Source organism: Numida meleagris, chromosome 4, assembly GCF_002078875.1.
Source record: "Numida meleagris isolate 19003 breed g44 Domestic line chromosome 4, NumMel1.0, whole genome shotgun sequence".
In the NCBI taxonomy this organism is placed as follows: Eukaryota; Metazoa; Chordata; class Aves; order Galliformes; family Numididae; genus Numida; species Numida meleagris.
In genome coordinates, this window is record NC_034412.1 from 60,225,822 (window position 1) to 60,242,301 (window position 16,480).

General features: G+C 40.7%; 1 protein-coding gene across 1 annotated transcript in view; it reads right to left on the reverse strand.

Annotated features, from left to right (window-relative positions):
• USP53 (ubiquitin specific peptidase 53) overlaps positions 1 to 6,109 on the reverse strand; it is a 36,983-nt gene extending 30,874 nt beyond the window's left edge. Inside the window, exon 1 of the mRNA XM_021396401.1 lies at positions 5,973 to 6,109. The gene's annotated coding sequence lies outside the window, so the exon portion shown is untranslated. The remainder of the gene's footprint in view (positions 1 to 5,972) is intronic.

A 16,480-nucleotide genomic window follows, 5' to 3' on the forward strand; every position in this document is an offset into this window, starting at 1 on the left:
GCCCAAGTCAAGTTAAGTTTAAGATACATTTATGTTACAGAATCGCAGAATGTTAGGCACCTCTACAGATCGAGTCCAACTGCCCTGCTAAAGCAGGTCCCCTACAGCAGGTTGCAGAGGTAGGCATCCAGACAGGTCTTGAATATCTTCAGAGAAAGAGACTTAGAGAAGATGTTCTTCTTTTTAAATGCAGAAGAGAGATAGGGTCCTCTACATAATAGCTGATAGACAAAAATAATAAAGTAATTAGGAAAATTTTACTTCATTTTCAGCCTTGGGACTTACTTAAATTGGTGATAAGCATTGAAAATATTCCATTAATTTTTAAGTTTCTTTCTTACTGTACTTTCAAGCACCCCATATTTTAGAGCAAAAGATTTACACATGGATATGGGGCTGAGGGAATGGAACACGGTAACTCTGAATCTACCTAGCCTGCGTATTTTAACTGCAAACATGTTAATACACATGTTATTTGGAAAGAGAATTCTATCAAAACAGTATAAGGCAAGAATTGTTTGTACACTAAGAACTTCTGGAAAGTCACTTTGTTTTCCATTTCACTGGTACCCTAGTATAAGCATTCCATGCACTAAGTACTCAGCTGTTGGGATGGGTTTCAGAAAAGTTATGGTTCACTGTGACAATTTCACAGAAATAGTTCTCTGTTAGCTCTATGTCAACATCACATTACATAGATGCTTGCTGTTTAATTTTACATCTACAGAGCTGCGAATACAAAGTATTTCATCTATCACCCAGGTAAATGCACAAACAGGTTTATAAGTAAAACAATATATTGCAGAGTACATTTATTGCACAACTTTCCATTCATTTTCCAGAACGCTGCGGTGTTATAGTCATATAACCTCTTTCACCAACCCCACAACATTAGTACACCTTTCCTGGAAAATTTAAACGGAATACTGGAAAAATCAGAAGTGACTACTTCAAAGTTATCCTTATACAACCTTCTAAAAATTACTCTCTCTAATTGCATTCTTTAAACCACACGTTAAACCAAACAACCCACCCCAAACAACTCAAATATGCAACAATTTTTTTTAAAAAAAAACTAAACTAAAAAAGGGCATACCAGATAGCTCTTCCATTTAAAAGCCCTCTGCAATTATATTAACCCAAAAATTATACTAAACTGGCACTGCAGTCCCTTTGTTTTATTAATTATTGTCTCTCTCCCCCAGAAGGGTCACATTTAAAACAAGGAGCAGAAAATAGCTGTGAAATAATTCTACTCAACACAGTTCTCTGGCCAATGAGATCATTCAGTCCTAGTTCGGGGTAGGAAATCCCACTAATCTTCCTTTCTCCACTAATAACCTATATCAAACATTATGTTGCATCACTTCTTATTCACTAGCAAGAAGGGCATTGTAGAAGAGCCTCCAACAATGCTATGAGCAATGTGATTAACATTTGCCACACATTTATTTTTGCAGCCTCTGCCTCTCCCTAAGGAGAGGAAAGTTTATAGTACCATCGTGTTTAGAAATTTAGATTGTACATCTAAGGTTTTTATGTATTTTTTTTTTTTTTTTTTTTTTTTTTAAGAAAAAAGCCAAGATCAAAGAAAGCTATTGTGGAAGATGCTGGCACGGATGTATGCTCTTTATTCACAGCAAACTTTGCTTGAATTGGACCATCCACTAAGCGTATTATTCCCTACCCTCAATGGAGGCCATTCCAAACACCTGAGAAGCAATGCTGCTGATCAGCTCAAGACCACTGACTCGCTTGACATAAATTCAGTCTTCTCCAGGGTATAATTAGGAGCGGAATACTGTTCCTACATGTCCGCAGTAAGCCAGTGTTACACTGAAGCATTTATAAAGGACTTTTAAATTTCAGTGGCTAATAAGTTCTTGGCCTGACAAAGGTGGGTGACTGAGGATTGATTCTAATTCATCCAAACTGTACAGAGTCTTCAAGAAGGACAGCCTTTCAGCAAAGCAGATGTTTCACATGATGTTAATTAACATGCTATGGAAGATTTGCATCATCTGGGATTCAAAGAAATACTCTTGCCTTTCAGACTAAAGGGACAAGTTTTGCATGACAACTCTCAACCAAAGAAAAAAATCATGAACTTTTAAAGCAATAGTTACTCATCAGCCTAAGTTCTTCCACCATGCCCAGTTTTGGCAACTGTTCCTCAGTGATCATTGTCCCCCATCAAGCATCAGGCTACCATTAGCTGTGCAGACATACAGAACAAAATACATGCCTGCCACAAATTTCTGGGACTTCTTTATAGCTTCCAGAACAAGAAACACATCTGCAAAAATGCACAGTTTCACTAGTTTCACAGGTATACCCTGGGATTTAAGTAACTGCGGCTTGCACAGTCTTTGATATAAAATTAACACTACTAAATTAGCACAGAAAATGGCATAGTTACTACTTTACATCAGCTACGTTCTATAAACACATTTGGGTTTAGACATCTTTGGAGTGCATTCAGTTAAAACTGGTGAGATAAACAGTTGGTTCTATGAACGCTAGAACTATGAGTGCCTGACTCCTTACACAGTTATGTCTCATGGGTTACAGAGTCCTCAAACTCCTAGCTGGGGTACATACCAACTCTGCTCCTTGCATCTTCTTATGAGGTCTCTCTTTTCCAGCCAGCTACCTATTTTCATGTGCTACGTAAGTGCATAATCATTGTTAGGACTTCTATAACTTCTGTGGAATTGGGTAGAAACCTGCCAATGGGTTCAAAAGCTGTTGACTGTGTCTGAAATTTGGCTGAAGAATCAGTACTTACATCTCAGTCTCATTTTGCAATGCATTCCAGTGTGTTGCATAGATGAATAGTGACAAACCATTTTGATGGCCAACAATAAGGTTACTTTTAAGCAACACAGCTTTTTGCTTCTGCTGACAGCTCACACCTCTGTGCTGAGCTTGGCAACCTACTCAGCAACTTCATGACTCTGGTAAATCAATTTCTTAACTGATAATTTGTTGTAACTTCGGAATCTGGATACATTTGGAAGGAAGAGTGACTGAACATATTTGGAAGGAGAAACTTACTATGGAAAACTGCTAGTCTTCCACACTGAGCCAACACTGTTAAGACTGTTAACACCTCTACCCCCATCAGGATGAAATCCATCAAAAATCCAACAGCTTATGATCACAAAAATGTGAATGTTTTTGCCAGTTTAAAGCTTGAAATTTAAAATCACCAAGTTTCATCAACAGATCAAAAATCCTTATTTGTACTGTGAAAAAGCCACTATAAATATGATCGACTCAAAGTTTTGGTAACTGTACTAATTTGCCCCTATCTTTACTACCGTGTTAATCTGTATGCGTCAATAGATCCCACTTGCTGTAACATACATCTAATGCTCCTAGTAGTCCTTAGTTTATGTTTGTCTTCAAAAGCCCTTAAAATATATGCTTATAAAAATTTATGTTTTCAGTATTTGAAACATCAGATAGAGCAAAAAACCTTTCACCAGTAACAGCACATACTTGCAAGACACAATCTGAAACAAGAACATTACTAAAACCAATTAAATCACATCTCCGGCTGCCACAATTAGCCTTGATTTCATGGGGTAACGGCAAGTACACCAGCCAGTACTATTGGTCTGACACATTCTTTCTACCTTTCAACACTGACTCAGAAAGTCCCCAAGAGACAAAAGTGTTATTTCATGGTCTTCTCTCTCGAAATACTTCCAACCAATGTCTGAAGATCTTAAAACCAGACTTTTTTCTATTTTAAATCTCCCCATTGTCTCTACTCTTGCCCATATCCACTTAGCAGTCCCTCAAAAGCTAAACCACTGCTCTGTGATGTCATATTTATTCATATCCTTTCAGGATGGGAGAATCAGAAGGGTAGATGCTATCACAGATGGCTTCTGTAAAAGCATACAATTTTTTATTTAAACTGTTCCAACGAAAACTTTCCTGTTTGCATCTAAAAGAAAACAACAGGTTCACAGCAGCATCTCTCAACTTTTGCAACTAGGAACCAACTTTAGAAATAGCCACAATGGGAACTCTGAGTAAAGATCTTAAAGACAAATTCCCCAGACATGACACGAGCCAGCATTTACAGTGAATCATCATGCATAGAAACCCACACTAATGAATTCAGATGGAGAAGTAGGACAGAAGCAGCAGAGTGTCTCGGCTATAAAAAATTTGGAGCCCAAATGCCCTAAAGCAGCAAGTTATCTTTGAGTTTTCTCATATGAGCATTTCTCCCTGCTGAATTCAAGTATCAGCATACATAAGATACAAGACCCATTAAGATCTCAAACCAATCTGAATGCAATGAAATCTCAAGAGTACTATTCCTCACCATCCTCACTGACAGCTCACAATCACTGAGATGTTATTAAAAACAACAACAACAAACTACAGAGATTTTTGTTTCTCCATCTTCCCAGTCATTTATGAAGTGTTTTGTTCTCTGGAATGTTTAATAATTAATAGATGCAAAAAACACCAAGTTTTTATTTCTTCCTCCAAAGCTTTCTTCCTACAACCTTTTTTCCTCAGTCAACACAGCTCTAACTCCAACCAAGTCTGTAACCCTGGTACAGCTTCAGCACATCAGCGTTTCACCGTGCCCTGCCAAAATCCAACTCACTTTCACTTCAGCCAAAGAAGCATTTCTGAAGAAGTTTCTGAACAGGTTTTGCTTCTGTTGCTATGCCCCTCAAGTGACAGAGCTTTTTTACTTCATCAAGCTTCAATAGCTGAGGAAAAACTACATGAGTGTTGCAATCAAGACCTTGGAAAGCAATGTAACTGAAATGCGACAGCTCTAACACTGACCCTGGAGCCTCATGGATCCCACAACCAAACAATTCTGCCCACCATGCGTCCTGTTTGACTGGAAAAAGATTCTGCACTATCGAGTTTCAATAGAAAAATCAAGTACATTTTTGGTGTTTTTATTGTTAACATGCCCCTTGTAAAAGAACTTTTTACAAAAGTAACTTGATATTAAAAATCCTGACAAACAGTAACTATATCTTACATCGCAGCACCGTTAAGGCAGGAGAACATCACTTGCTCTTTATTTAGATTAATGTGTATTCAGATCATAACAAACTCTCACTGTTTTGATAGCCAAAGTCATCACTTGACAACAGGATAGCACAGGGACAATAGGGGAAGGGGCTGCACATCACCAGTTAGGCACAATACCATTCACACGATCAAGCTTTTGCTCTTAAAATAATCCCGTAACTTCAAAGCAAAACACGTGCAAAATAAAGGATTAAGAGGAGATACGTGAAAGCCACACTTACTTTGGGAAGAGAAAAATATGCACTGAGAAAACAAGACATATTTCCTCTGGAAAGCTTATTTTAACGTATTTGCATTGAAAATCAAAGCAAGGAACAAGAGGAGCGTCGGATGCTGAGCAGTTTGCATGCAGCCACCCACCTGCACCCAGAACGCTGCCCGCGCGGCTCCGAACGCTGGGAACTGATTAAATTTCACACAGCCCCACGCTACCTGCACTGGCATTTCCTGTTCTAAACACTCCGAAAACACTCCACCAGAGCTCGCTGACGGGCATGTGACTACTGCGTTAAACATTAACTTCTGGCCCTCAGCGAGACAAGCCCCGAGCTCGCCCCGTCCCGCACGCAGCCCGCGCACCGAGCCGAGCCGAGCCGGCCTACCGCCGCTTATACAACCCGCGGAGCGGGGACAATGCCGGTCGCTCCGCGCGGCACCCCGGCGGCCCCGGGAGGCGTTCAGCCGCGGCACCGCACTGCGAGCTGAAGAGACGGCGGGCAATCCCTCCCCAGCGGCTCCGCGCGAGACGGGACCCACGGCTGCCGCCCACCCGCTGCGCGCTGCCCTCAGGCGAAGGAGCCCGCACGCACCCTGCCCCATCCCAGCTCGGGGTTGGGGGGGGTCCGCCTACCCCTTCCCCACTTCGGATCCGCCAGGGCACCCCACCTCACCTCCGTCTCCGGCGGCGCCAGCTCCCAGCTCCTTTCTCGCCCCCTCCCGGCGGAGATTCCAGCCACGGCCCCGCCCTCACAGCAACTTTTGCTCCCCCTTCGCCGCAGCCGCCTCCGTCTCCACGCCTCTCGCCCTCTGGGGCTTCGCGTGCGCGTGCGCCCACCCCGCCTCGGGAGCCGCCTCCGCCCAGCTCGGTAGCGCATGCGCAGCGGGACGGCGCCGCGGCCGGGGCGGAGGGGATCTGGCCGCGCGTGCCCGGCGCCAGGAAGAGAGAGGCGGGAGAAGGGGAGCGGGCAGCGCCCGGCGGTGATCGGAAGGGCCGGGCTGCGATAGGGCCCGGCGCGACGCTTCAGTCGGCGTGCCGCGCGCAGGGCGCATGCGCAGGAGGCGCGGTGTTGCCTGCGCCCTTCGCGTCGGCGGGGGTTTCGTGGGGTTGCGGGACGTGACTCGTGCTTCCCGCCTCTCGCCCGCGAGCACGAGGTGGGCGCGCGGCCGGCCCTGAGCTTTACCGCGCGCTGAGGCGAGAGGGGTTGGGGCTGAGGCAGAGGCTGCTGGGCGGCCCGGGGCAGTGGCAAGATGAGGGACTACAGCGCCCTTCCCTGACCCCCTCTCTTACTGCTGTTCTCAGCGCATCGCCTGCGGGTGGAGGGTGCAGTTATCCCGTGTGTAGAAGCAGCGCGGCCGTGCCCCAGGTAACTGGGAGGGAGTGGCTCTCGGACCCGTCGGATCGCAGGCCAGGAAGCCTTGCATTGGGGCTGTTCCAAACCACTGTTCTCTTGTGTTAATAACCTCTTAAAAAGAACGGGGCAGCGGTTGCTTTTCCAGCAATTGTTCCTCAGTGCTCCTTGCAGGATATCTGTCTGTGCCCGTGGGCACTGCTGACGGTGTCCATGAGGTAAGGCAGGCGCAGGGCTGCTGGTGGGATGAGGGCAGCTGTGTCAGCTCACCCCAAGCACGTACATCCCAAAGCTGCGTTGCATCTCAGCTCTGTGTTGCTCTCTCGGACCCTGTGCTATATCACCTAAAGAGCTGCCCTCGGGTCATTGCCCCAGAGTCGCTTTCCTATTATTTTATCTGCTGTATTATTTTGGGGAGGGAGGGGTGCTTCCTTTTGTTACTTGGAAAAGGAATTACTTGTTCGTGATACTTGCATTTCTAGTTGCTTGAGTGCCTTTGGTGGTTTGCTGTTATTATCATCATGGATAAGTGTGCAGATTTCATTAATGCATTTCACTTCTCCACTCGTAAAGATACTTTAACTATTGACACGCCCAGGATCGGTCTTTAGCACAGAACGCTGAACACAACTTCTTACATTCCCATTTTTCCAGTGGCCTCTTCTGTGGTTTTTCAGGATTTGAAGAGTGCTTATGTGTCTGAATGCATTGTCACTTTCATGATGAAGTCTTCTGCCACAAAGCCCTTGTTTTGTGAAGTTTACTGCCCTCACTGTTAGATCTTCAGATTGCAACGTTTCACTCCAAAAATACTTTGTGGAACGCAAGGCCCTGTGTCAGATGGTCTCACTGCCTGATGGAAATACGACTCTTTTGTTAAACTTTTATCCATGTTCATAAAATTCAGTTTTAATACATTTTGATCAGCTTGGTTTTCCTAGTGTCTCTTCCATTTTGCTGCTTGTGTAAAAGGCGTGCTGGTAAAGATGATTTCCGAAGTGTCGCTCTCCAACATTTATCATCGAGCAGCCAACTTTTTACTTCAAAAAAATGCAATGCTTTGAGGAGAATTTCAATTAAACTGTACAGACTTTATATTTTTGTATCTACCTCCACGCTTTTCAGTGATTTGAATAGTCATATTCTCAAATCGAAGAGCTGTAATACGAGATTAACATAAACTTATTTATTGAGACTTTCAGATCTTATGGATGGTAATTGACATGTATATACTCTTAAACAGATACTTTTTACATTTTTGACAGAAAATAATACAGTACATTCCCTGAATTCTGTGGTTTTTGAAGGGAGTAGATTACCTGACTCTCCCATTGTCCTCAGGTTCATCCAATATTTTGGCACAGGCACCATGTTCTTATGTTTATGTAGTACTTTATTAGCTGCTTATTGATAGGTGTTTGAATTCCTAGTGTTCTCTCGAAATTTTGAAGTAAAGACATGTTAAAGTCAGCATGTTAGCATTACCATCAAAAAGTCCAGTTTCATATTAGAAACCGTTTTGTTATGGTATATTTATAAAAAACATTCTATGTATCATTTTGGTTAGTGTCAGTTTAGTCCTTGATCCCTCTGTTACTTCCTCGCAAAGGCAGTCATGCAAAGGCATCTGTGAATCCCAAAGTAGGATTATGACTTCACTGTGATTATGACCTCATTTTGATATTTTTGGTTCTCCATGTACACTACTTTCTTGTTTGCCTTTGCCCTTTCCTCAGCACAGATTTGTTGCCATTTGCTGATCTATTTAGAAGTCCCTTTATACCTACGTTCGTTTTTTCTTTTTTTTTTTTTTTTTTTTTTTTTTCAGAGGAAATGTAGTCTGTGAGCTTTAATTATGGTATATTTTAAGGTTTTCTACCAGGGAATCTTAATACAGTCTCCCATCCAGTTCAGATGGATAATGACACAGGTGTGGCACAGGAAGCCCTAAATGAACTAAAAGGAGAATTTTAAAATTAGAATAAGTGATGCAAATGCAAAACAATGCTGCAAGGGCAAATTATTTCCTCCTATAGTTGTCAGTACGGGATATGTGCTATGCGTGATGCAGGGATGCAGAAGAATGTTTACATGTTTTTAGTACTGATGTTTATGTGAAGTCTGATAGTATTAGTAACATAGGCTGTAAAACCGGTGAATTGACGGGAGAGTTGAAAAAGTGCTACGCTTAGAGGAAAGGTATATGGAGTAAAGTGAAATAGGTTTTCACTGTTCTACTTAGAAATCCAGCCATTCAGTTTGCCTCCAGGCTGACAAATATTAAGATTTACAAAAGGAAGAAAGAATGATGTGTTTGAGTGGATGGTTATGGGGAGGCTGTTGAGAGTGACACGAAGCACAGAGCTGGAAGAGAATGGCAGGTGGACCCTATCCAGATCCTTCAGCACATCCAGGGACTTGGATATGTACATGTCTCCAATCCAGGACAAAACATACGTAGGGAAAGTTGGGCACTGAAAGAAAAAAACGTAGTATAGTTAGGAGGCATCCAAAGATTTTAAAGTAGTTGCATTAATTAACTTTTTCTCAAAACTGCAGGCATCATACTTCTTTTTCACTGATGACTGAGCTGGAAATCTGTGTTTCACAGCTGCATGCGACATGGTTTATTTATGTATTACATTTTTACATTGTGATCCATACTGCTGTTGCCAATGGCTGATCTGTAAATAAATTCAGATTCCTTCATCTGAAATAACATTTTTGAGTCATGTATTTGAATATGCGTTTTTCTATGAACATTTTCGTATCTGTAGCTGTCCCAGAACACTCATTCTCAGTTTGCTTTTATGTTCTTAACACTTGGAACATCTTTATGACAATCTTTTCAAACAGTTACTATCTTCTTCAGATTATTTATAAAGAAATCACGTCTGCTTTAACTTTCCTTGAAGGCATAGAAGATTGGATTTTTTTGTTTTTAAAAAGTGAGTTAAGTATATTTTGTTGAGTAGCTTATATATTTGTTACTGTTACTATTGCTCTTCTGGACCAATATAATTCACCATTACTCATTATATTGCCTAATATGGTCCAGTCTGTTTTACCAGACTGTCAAAGAATTTTATATGCTCAAGAACTTGAAGACACTTTAATTTAAAAATACATTTAATTCCAATGGCTGGGAACTGCCACTGTATTTTTGTAAGTAATTACCGAGTACTGAAGAGACTGTCTGAGGCTGGGCAACTGTTCAGAAGAAGAGTGGAGAATATCATTCTTCTAGAAGAACGTGCAATAAGAATGAGATCAGGGAAACTGTGGCCTATTCTGCACAGGCAGTAGCAGGATAATGTTTGATTAAGATAAAAGTTACTTAAGATGCTGTATTGCTAGACTACTTGTGAATGCCTGATTTTCTATTTTCTCTAAGCCTTTGGGATATCATCAGATCAAGTCTATACTTTTTGCCAAGGGATGAGAAAAAACCTTAAATATTCCAAGACTGTCATACAGTTGCTTGTGGTTTACACTGAACATGGATTAGCACAGTGCACTTTATAATACTGCAAGGGTCCGCTGTAATAAGAAAAACAGGTTGATAGGAAGAGGAGCTATAAGGGAGTAAAGCAACTGGAGGAAAAAAACAGTATTTTTGTTACTTAGAACATTGTAATCATATGCATTTTCTAGGGATCCTGAAAGGACATCTTAACATTTTAGTCCAAGATCTATTCTCTAGTTTGTTTTGTTTAGCTGTATTATTACAAAAAGATCAAATGCAAAAGTAGAGCAAGTAAAAAATCTCATGCTTTCAGGAAGTTAAGTGAGGACACGTTCTTTCGTAGGTCACTTTACCTAGGTGTTTTCTTTGTGTTTCACAGAATCACAGAATTGTAGGGACTGGAAGGGACCTCTAGAGATCATCGAGTTCAACCCCCCTGCCAAAGCAGGCTCCCTAGACCAGGTTACACAGGTAGGCGTCCAGGCGAGTCTTGAACATCTCCAGAGAAGCAGACTCCACAACCTCCCTGGGCAGCCTGTTCCAGTGTTTTCCTTACCACGAGCATGTATTCCCACAACCTTTTTTTTTAAACGCACTCTAGCAAAGTTTTCGTTTATGTAGCTTGTAGCAAGCAGTCACATGAAACCTAGTCATCTGATTGCTCTCTTCTTGTTCCCACATCCTGTATAGAGGCTAAAATTTATACGCACATCCACATCCATTTTCTTCTTCCAGACAGGCCAGTGGAACATTTCTTTAAAGACTCCTCAGGCAGACAGGTGATGCTCAGTCAGCTAGTTTCCCACTCCCTTTTTTCATCCTCTCTGGAATGCTATTTTTAAAAAACATTTTGCTATCCTTTCTGACTCTATTTCTGCTTATGGACGTGCTGCAGCCCGCTCCATGCATACAGGATCTGTGAGAAAAGGCTAAGTAAGAGCAAAACCTACAGAATTAAGGATAGAGTGAGCAGAAATATAATTTAGGAAAAAGACTAATGGAGGAAAATATGAAATAGTGATGACAAAAGTAAAACTGAAAAGGAATAATGAAACAAGTGTTAATATCATATCAGCAGTAACAAGAAGGATGGAAAAATGTAAGGACATTAGAAGACGTGAATGGAAGGAAGTACTTGATCACTTCTTGAACTAGCAGTAGACACACCTTCATAAGGCATAAACACACTAACTTTTAAGTTCTCCTTAGGTGCAGGAGCAAACACAATGTATTTTTCTCTTTCTCGCTGTATGTTATCCTGACCATTCCCAGTTGTTTTTCAAGTGCTAAAATGTTCAGTAGGCTGCCAGAAGCGATTTCACTCTGAAGTCATCTAGAGTTTCACACTGAGGGTGAAAAAAATGATTATAGGTGTGGAACAAGGTCTGTGTGCGCATGATTATGTTCATTCTTTAGGAATGAGGGGAAAGAGTAGAGATTGCAGGAATCTTGCAAATGAATATTTTTTTTCTTGGATAATCCAGTTTCCAGTCCAATAATCTACCTTTGTGGAATGACAATGCAATGAAAATCCTCTCCTATTTTAAGCTGTTATGTTTTTAAAAGTTAATTTTTAAAATCCTTGAACAGCAACAGTATGAGAACCTTCTATGCATGCTGTACATGTCAGGCCCTTTTTATGAAACTGCATCCTCATCTGACTGCTATAGCAAACAAAGTTTTAATGACAGTCTTTGTCTTGCATGAGTCTTGCACAATTCTTTTAAGTTTGCATGTCTGGTTCATTGTTTTCTTTTAGGATATAAGCCAATGAGAATGGATGTGTCTGTAACAGGAAAAGGAAAGAATGAGAGATGTTCCCTTGAATACCTCATTCCTTGGATTCACATAGGCCATCTCTCTGGTAAACTTGAGCTTTCTGGGTGAAAACAAACATAAATTAAGTAAAAAAAAACAACCCACAACAATATTCAATGAACATAACATTGAGTAATACAGTGGTTGTGGTTAACATTACAAAGCATAGTTTCTCACTAGAGTTCAAAATAAATGCAGTACCTCAGATAATAGAATGCAAAAATGTTGGTAAGAATTTTGAAGTGATTTTGTCCTCTGTGAGAAATTGAACACAATTTGCTTCAAAATATATGAGTTGAGTCCCCACCTTGGTCTATACCTTAGCAAAATTTGACAGGATTGCATTTTAGAACAGGCTGACTGGGGAAAAAAAAAAAAGAAAACAAAAAAACCAGTTGATTTGTCAATTGTTCTCAGTGCTTATTGCATCTCAGGATTTAGCTCATCCATTTTGTTTTGTTTTTATTCCTTTCTTAAATTTTCAGAGCTCAGAGAATATAGTTGCCAATGTAACAGCAAAACGTTTATCCCTACTTCCATGCGCAGAATCAGCTGGTTCTCATTTGTAAGCCAGTAAGTTACTTCACAAGAATACATCGAATATATACTACTTCAGTCTGAACGAAATTTACAGCCTGGTATTCGGAAAGCACAACGTGTTTGTAGATGTTACAAACATCCATACTTACTTCTTGTCCCAGAGCTAGCATGTTACTACTCTTTTCTGGACAAGCAAGGGAAGAGTAGGAACTTGCAGGTCCTGGAGCCAAGAGGAATGATTTTCTTTGTGAGGTGCAGGGCTGAAATGAACATCTTAACTCTAAATAGCTTTCTATAACATGGACATTGCATAGACATGACATGGACTGTAAGTCAGATTGGTTCTTTATAGAGGACAGACACTTTTAGTTTCAGCTAGTACTGATTTTTACTTTTATTTTTTTAAAGCAAATCCTGAAGGAGTGAGAAAAAAAAAAAAAAAGGGAATGGAAGTAAATAGGTTAAAAAATCTTTTCAATTTAGGTGGATCATACCAGATTTGCCTGCTTTCTTTCTGTAATACTGTAATAAAGCTTTTCTAGATGAAATAAATTGTTAAACTGAAGAAGAGGGAGTTAGTAGATGAATTGTCAAATGGGTAATGAAATGCCTGAGAAGTAAAGGTGGCAATATGTTACACTGAATGGCAGGGGGGAGTTGTTAGAGCTCTGTCCAAAGACTGATATTGAAACTGGTGGTGGTTAATATTTTCATTAGTGGTCCTGGCAAAAAAAAAAAAAAAAAAAAAAAAAAATAGAAGTTGCTAATGTAATTATTGAGATCACAAACTTGGGAAACATTCCCTGAAGGGTGGTGTGCTACTAGAATAACTGGATGACCTTGAGATGTAGAGAAATAAAATGGGATAAAATAATACCGAGTACACAGTCATGTGCTTGGGGACTAATAGCAAAGGCTCTCTGATACAAGGTTAGAGCTTGTCAGATGGAAAATGAGGGGATTTGAAAACACTGACTATGCAAACCAGCAAGAGGATGGCTGGGAGGCACCAATTTGATGTTGCTGCGGAAAAGGTGAACTCAGTCACAGGTAAATTCAGCCATGTACTTGTACAGATAAGGAAGTACCTATGCCACTTGCTGTGCATGTGACTGATGAAACTTAATCTCTACAACTGAGAACAGACCTGGAAGTCTACATTCGCAACACTGGAGTTAGGAGAGTTGCAAGGAAATAAAAAGCCCTATTAAAAGAGAGGAGCGAACAAAAGACTAAAAGTACTTGTATTGCTGAGTTCAGTCATGTGAAGCCTAAAAGACCTTACTGTCTTTGGATAGTTGAAGTAAACGTGGAAAGAAAGGAGGCTTAAATGTTTGGAAATTAACATAAATTGGCTATGAATAAGTTTTGATTGGAAAACAGAGAAAGTTTTTCAACTATTCAAGCCTCTGAAAACTGCTGAGAGAAAATATTATATGGTATGATGATCTGTAATGTACAAGGCATGCATTATAGCATGAGGTTTGTTTCATTAAGCTGTAGTTAGAACACACTCAGGCTTGAAGTGTCTTGTGTACTTTAGCTGGAAGCAGGCTAAACCAGGCTAATATGTGTGGTACAGAGAACTGTTAGGTTTCTTTACTGTAGTAAAGGTGATAGATGTGAGTCCTGTGCTAAACAGTGTTCTGCTAGTGGCTTTTCTTGTTGCTTAGAAGAGCAAGACAGAAAGGTTGGGGCAAATACTAATGCTCATGTATTCATCTCAAGAGACCTGAAGTGTGACAGGTCTGCCTTACTGCTTACTTGCCACTGATGCTTCTGATTTCTTCAGTGTCAGTTCTCTGAGCCTATTTCATAAGCTATATCTGAGCAAGTGACAGTGTCATGAAACACATGGAGACTTCTATTTTTTTTTTATTTTTAACTCAATTTAGTATCACTTTCTCTTCAGCAAGTGTGCATTACTAAAGTCTGTTTGTATTGCAGCAAAACCCTGCCAGATAATAAGTTAATTCCATTTTGATTCAGTGACGCTTGCTGTAACTGGTCGGCTCGTTCTTCTTCCTATTTGAGCAGCATGTTCTTATTTTTTTTCCTTGCCAGCAAATAGGCAAAATGTTCTCATTAAGGACTTGAGGAATGACATATCTCTAGGATTTAGCTGCCAAACTTAAGCCTTACTTGGGCTCTTGACGTATGGTAGGTCAACCTAGGAAGAGCCAGTCATGTCTCAAATGTTTGTTTCTAGTTATTTGTAGTTATCTTGCATAGTCATCCTTCAGTAATCTTGACTGTAATGACTGTAGAAGCTACTGTTTAAAGTTAATATTTTGCCTAGCTTGAGTAATTTGTCGCTACAGAAGAACTATGCAATGGAAAAGGAAACAAGAGTGATACCCTCTAAATTACTGAGTGGCTGAATGCCTTCCTCCAGTGCGAATTCTTAGCCTGCTTCTCTGTATGCCACATGAGATCTCATTCCCTACGCTGTCCCTTTAAGCCCTTCTCCATTCTTTTCCTGTCTCGGAGAAATTGGATTTGTTTTCTTGCAGAAGAGTACTGTCTTTATGAGAGCAGGAGAAAGACTGGAAGCTTTTGTGCTTTTTCTCTTGCTTTTTTTTCCCTTCTTTTCAGTGTGTGTGTTGGGGGCAGGGGAGTGACTGTCCACTTGTCCATCAGAACTCCGGAGGAATCCAGTTCTAAGTTATACCTTCCACACAAAGCAGCCTGAAGGCATTCCTGCATTAATGAGTACAGCCCGCTTCTGAGCTGGCAAAGTTCAGGCTGTTCCCTGTACAAACTCCATCGAATATTTTAATCTCCATTTGCTTTTGAAAGAATAGTTGGCTCACAATATTCAGGCTTAATTTTACTCTTACAGTCCTTTAAAAAGCATGTGCCTCTTACAAGTATTGCTGAACTTTGGCTCTCCTTGTCCCCGTGAAGTAGGGAAGCACTTGCTGCACCAGATGTTGCGGATGAATAGTCTGCTCACAGGAAATACAATTTCCACCTGAAAACAAAATATTTGTTAATTCATCCTGAATTTAGTTCATACTTTTGGCCAAACATAGTGTAAGAAAGAAACTGTTTGGACTTTTTAAGAACTACGTCTTTCTGCTTAAAAACATTTCCAAATACTACTTTGTTGGTACTTACTTTCATCAGTTAAAATATGTTCAGTGTAGAATTAAATCTTTTATTTCAAGCAAAATGAAAGCAGAATGTTATTCTACCTATAATGAGTACTGTGTATGTATTCGTGTAAACTTGATTTTTACTTTTTTTTTTTTTACCATAACATTTCTTGTTTTAAACGCAAACAGTTTATATCGTCTGCATTAGTATTTCTATTTTATTAATTGGGAAGCTGAGGAGCAAATGACATATTCTGTCCAAAACCAGTCTGTGCTAGAAGTGATACAAAGTTTGGATTTCACAGATTTTTTTCCCCGAGACTCGTGTTTTCATCAGTAAAAGGAATCTTTCCTTTCACTTTTATCACTTTCCTTAAACTTTGAATGCTGATGACCGCTTAGCAGAAATGCCTTTTGTAGGCTGTGGGTTGAGGTGTTCCTACTGCAAGGGACGCGGTGAGCGTGGGTGCAGCAGGGTGAGGTCTGGCTGCACAGGGTTGGGAGCGCTGCCAAAGGCAGAGTGAGGTCAGGCTCCTGTGTTCCCGGCGGTGCACAGACACCACGTGGGAGGTTCTGACTGACATTTGAAGTGCTCTCATTCACACGTGGAACTTGACTTTCCTCTAAATTCTCCCATAAGGGTGAGTTACTGTAAACTAATAAAGCTCTGTGCTAACAGTGCTTGCTAGAATTGTCATAGTACTTTAACACCTGATTCTTATGGGACTACCAGATCCCATTACTGATCTTTGAGAGCGCCTAGCAGAAGATACTTATATACCTATATATATACTTGTATATAAATTGTCTAAGTAGGGGGTGATCTTTCTCACACCAGCAATAAGGCCAAATTCCAATCACATTGGTGCCAGTACCTGTAATGGGCATTTGTTTAATCCTGGTTTGAA